Here is a 5,246-nt window from a genome sequence, read left to right on the forward strand (position 1 = left end):
TTTGCGATAGGATGTTACTATGTTACCCACGCTAGTCTAGAAATCTGGGTTCTAGCAATTCTCCTACCTCAGCCCCACTGAGTAGCTGGGAGTATCAAACAGACATATTTTTAATTGAATACTAATGTCTTAATTATACTTCCATGCACTATTTTTAAGTCTTATAATATGACAGTTAGGAACAGGTTTGACATGTCATTTGACAGGAATGTTACTTCATCAACAATATTCATCATGTGCCTGCTATGTGGAGTGGAGCAAGAAAAAAATTGATCAGTTCTAAGAACCTCAAAGCAGGACTGTTTGGTACTCAAGGTTCAGCATTTAGCACCATGCTAGAAGTGCATTTGTACTTTTGATCCTTAACTAATAGTGCAAGAAACTCTCTAAAACCATTATTACACTTGTCCTAAAATCGTGGATCTATCCCTAAAAAATAATTTGTTTTCATCAAGTCTCTAAGAAACTGTGTGGAATTCAGCTAAATCATATGTTATTCTGATCTGTTACATGTATGTTAGGGGAAATGGGTCCTCTTTTAAATACAAATGTATTGAACTTTAGCTCAGGGACAGAGCTGAAATTTTATAAATAATATCAGTGTAGTTCTCTTATTTCAGAGGTTAAAAAAAAAGAGGCTGTTTAAACCATAAAATAATCAAAGAGTTAATCTTGTTTTATCCTTATAGGAGCAAAACCCACTGGCAACCTTTAACTATGTTAATTTTCAAACTTTCAAGTCCTTACTCAAACCACAAAGCCAGCAAACTAAAGGTAACCAAAGGGGCTGTTTGGTAAAGACAGAAATGAACTATGCCTTTTGAAGTGTTTCCAGGGAAATGTGTTTGGAATATTTAAGTCCCAAGTGAATTACAAAGGTTATTCATTCACAAGTGAGATAAATTCATAGCTGTCAAATTGTCTGGATTCTCTGTGTGATCACCAGGGCTTCAAATCATTTATTTTTTTTCCAGAAAAAGTTCAATATTTTCACAGCTTCAGATTTGATCGTACTTTATAATTTGGAAATAAAGAATCGCTTCTCTTCCTCACCTGCTCACTGAAGCAATAAAAGGATATGAGTATAAAGGTTTTTTTCTTTCATTGTATTTTATTTCTTTAGTAAAAAGTCAAATGTTTCTAAATTGGCTGTTTCTACTAGTGAAATAACTGGATATAATTAACAACGAGTCCAGTTTTACCAGACAGATGGAGCAGGGAACTATTACAAATATAAATTTTACAGTGTTTTCTATTCAACTATTCTTTATGGAATAATTGAAAATAAAATAATACTTCAAAAGCCTCCCCATATAAGTTTTGCCTTTTTTTTCTCTCTCTCTCTCTCTTTTAAGAACTATCGGAGGTAGTTCAGAAAGCAAGGAAGAATTTCATTTTAATTCCTGGTAACACTAAAACCAGGATTTAAAAAGAAAGTAAGAATCCTCAAGAAAGACAACAATGTTGATAAGATACCTCTTTAACAGAATGCTTCAGAGGAGATAGGAATGAGCTGTGGCCACTGGCCTGGTTAACATTAGATTCTTTTCAGCTCCAAACATACGGGAGAGGAGACGGCTCCAGGGAGCACTGTCCAGGCCTGACCTCTGCTCACAGAGAGAAACAGGGAGCTCAGGGTGCTCTGAGACAGGTGATAGAGCCACATACTTAATGCATACACCTGTTTGGCAAAGAAAGCAGCTCTGTAAGTCCAGACATTTCTGACAGTAGTGAGAAGAGAGAATCCTTACTACTCACTACTTACTACTCTACTTACTGATGACCTACTAAGTAGAAAGCAAAATAAGATGTGATCCTTGCCTTCAAGCAACATGTAACATCCCGGGGGAGGGCAAGCATATATTAAAAAAAGCTTAGTTACACTTCGTAACAGCAAATGTGAAGTAAATGGGCACTCGCTGGAGTAACAATTAATTACTGGAGAAATTTGAAATCAGCCTGAGGGAAGGAGAGCACTGAGCTAAGTGGAGAGGAAGGGAAGGAATTGTAGGCAAAGGAAAAAAACCCAGGAAGTTGTACAGGTTGGGTTTGGGAAATGATGACTAGACCAGTCAGGTTTCAGCAGAGGACCCATGTAAAGACATAGCGTGATAGTGGGACAGAAGGCGGGGAAGTAGATAAACACTAAATAAAAGACAAGTTAAAGGGCTGGGGGCATTGTGCAGAGACCCTGAAAGCCTTTACTGGAAAGACATCATATGTGATGTTGCATTTTTATTTATTTATTTTTTGAGAGAAACTCTCACTCTGTCTCCAGGCTGGAATGCAGTGGTGCCATCATAACTCACTGCAGCCTCGAACTCCTGGGCTCAAAGTGATCCTCCTGCCTCAACCTCTGAGTAGCTGGGACCATAGGTGCACACCACTAAGCCCAGCTAATTTTTTTATTTTTTTGTAGAGATGGAGTCTCACTTTGTTGCCTAGGATGAGATGTTGTATTTTTAAAACTATTATTCTGGTATTAATCTATAGGATGGAGAGATTATAACAAAAGAGACACATGAGAAGGTTATAATAGACATGAAATGATAATGATTTAGAGGTGAAGTGTGCTGTGAGATGAAGGAGGGGAGGGATGGCTAACACTGATCATGTATTTACTTAATGTCAGACATGCTGCTAAGTATTGTAAGATACATGAATATGAAAGAAAAGACTTAAGACTAACAAAAGGTAACAGATAAAGTCAACTCTAGGATCACTTTCCGAACAATGACATCTTCTGCATACAAGAGAAATATCTTCTTTGATAAATGATGGAATATTTATCCAAATAAATCCAGTATTCAATTAGAGACTCAATTAAAAGTTCAAGTCATATTCAGTTTTCTGTTTGATAAGCAAATTACGTGTGATCTGAGATATATCAGATATAAATAACCATATATATCTAGTATATATACAAGATTGTGTCCTGTAAAACAATTTACACAAGATTTTTAAAAGACCAAATGTTTTTTGATATATTTCCTAACATTGCCCAATTTTAGTTTAAGAGTTTCACATTTCACTAATATTTATGCTCTTTCATGTTTATCAATCAAATGAATGATATTTTAATGACGTAGGGAAGGTGGCTTTTAAGAGATCCTATTGTGAATCACTCTGTAAACTGAAAGGACTTTCTACAACATGGATTTAACTTATATTCAGAAGTTAAAGTCTTACAATAAGGAAAGATCACCTATCTGTACAGTCTCATAAGTTCTTTGCACAAAAAAACTGAACAAATCTCAATCCAAAAAAAAGTGAGGAAAAAAAGAATCAATCCATTGTGGGCAACTTGAGTCAGATAGATTTATTAGCTCAAGGTGAGTAGAAATTGTCTCTTATCTGACGGCAAGATCACATCTGAAGAGCTGCTTTTAATTTATAGTTCGAGAATATTATAAAATATTTTTAAAGCACAAGTATTAACTTCAAATTTTTTCAGGAAAGGAGAATGGACCTGATTTCACTGGACCCAATTTAAAAATATAATTATGAAAAATAATATATTGTGCATATATGACCAAGAAATATCCTAACTGGTACAGTTATAAGATACAGTTGACTTGAAGCATAAAAGTGAGCAGTAAATGACTTATTTACTGCAAAGGAATATGAGTAATGGCATAAGTAGAATAGATTTTTTTCAAGAGAATATCAAGGGAAAAAGAAACGGGAAAAAATATAAATCATTGTGATAAAAATTAAAAATAATCATTTTTTTCTAGCAAAATTGCATTTCTTATTATTCTAATACACTAAGTGTCAGAACTTTACCTAAATGTTCTGCAGGGTAGGACGCTGATTAAGCACCTAAGTTTATTAGTCACAGAGTCTTGCTCTGTCGCGCAGGCTGGAGAGCAGTGGCACTATCTCGGCTCACTGCAGCCTCCACCTCCTGGGTTCAAGTGATTCTCTTGCCTCCTCCTCTGGAGTAGCTGGGACTACAGGTGTGCACCACCATCCTCAGGAAATTTTTGTATTTTTAGTAGAGACAGGGTTTTGCCATGTGGGCTAGGCTGGTCTCGAACTCCTAACCTTAAGTGATCCTCCAGCCTCGGCCTTTCAAAATGCTGGGATTACAGGAGTGAGCCACGGTGCTGGCTCCATGTGATTTCTTTAACTTCTTAAACCCCAGTTTCTTCTCTTTAAAATAAACAGATAAAAGGTTCCAAAGGTTTTTTGTTTAAAAAAAAAAAAAAAGAAAGAAAGAAAAAAATTTAAAGATAAATGCATTTAAGCACTTAGCGCAGAATTGGGCCCAAAATAAGAATTTAATAAATAAGTTATTATTATTGTTATATAAAAATAGTTAACAAGTATCTTTAGCTTCCTATAAAATTACCTGTCAGAAGCTAATTAGATCCTTCTGACTGAATTTTTACTTTTAGCATATCATAAAATAGTTTGAGGAAGCTTATGATTCAAGATATGTGTTCAATACTGTCATAAAAATATACATTTAAAAAATTTCACCTAGAGCGAAGGAAATGGCAGTGAATAGGATTACTGTATTTGAACCCTTTCTCTGTTTCCTGACTGCAGGAGAAGGGACTAAAAATATTAAGTTGTACAAGTCATATTTTTAAGACAGTTCTTCAGGAAGAACAATAAAAATGTAATATATTTGGATAGCACTTTCTAAAATGTTTCTCCCTATGAAGTTTCATGTGTTTTTTTCAAAACTTCTATGAGTCTGCTGACCAGCTATGATACCCAATTTTATATCTGAGGAAATTAAGGCCCAGAAAGGTCACAGAGCTAAGAAGAAACAGAGCTAAGACTTGAATCCAAGTTTGGAGAAAATCGTACACACAAAAATTAACATAGCACTGAGCTCCCTGTAAGTAGACAAAAATGGGTGTGGGGTGAAGGCATGCCTCCTGTTATCTGATAAAATGTCTAATCAAAGGAAGCACACTTTGGACCAGTAGATAACCAGCTTTTCCCATACACTAAAACTAAGAGAAATTAATAATACAGATATAGATTCAAGAGGCTTTCAACCACAAAAGTGAACTGTGATTTTAGTAGAAGTCTTAAACAAATTGCAGACAAGTTTATGTTTTTTATATGTTTCTTTATTATATAGCCTAAGGGAATAATTTTAAATTGTTTCTGTGAAGGAATTATTTTTAAACAGCAGATGGTAGGAGCAATACTTTCTAGGTAAATGCTATTCTATCAAGAAAGATTTATTGAGAGCCTACTACGTGCCAGTATCTATGCTAGCTACT

The sequence above is a fragment of the Sapajus apella genome, unplaced genomic scaffold, assembly GCF_009761245.1.
Source record: "Sapajus apella isolate SASKATOON/1434 unplaced genomic scaffold, GSC_monkey_1.0 scaffold9, whole genome shotgun sequence".
Lineage (NCBI taxonomy): Eukaryota > Metazoa > Chordata > Mammalia > Primates > Cebidae > Sapajus > Sapajus apella.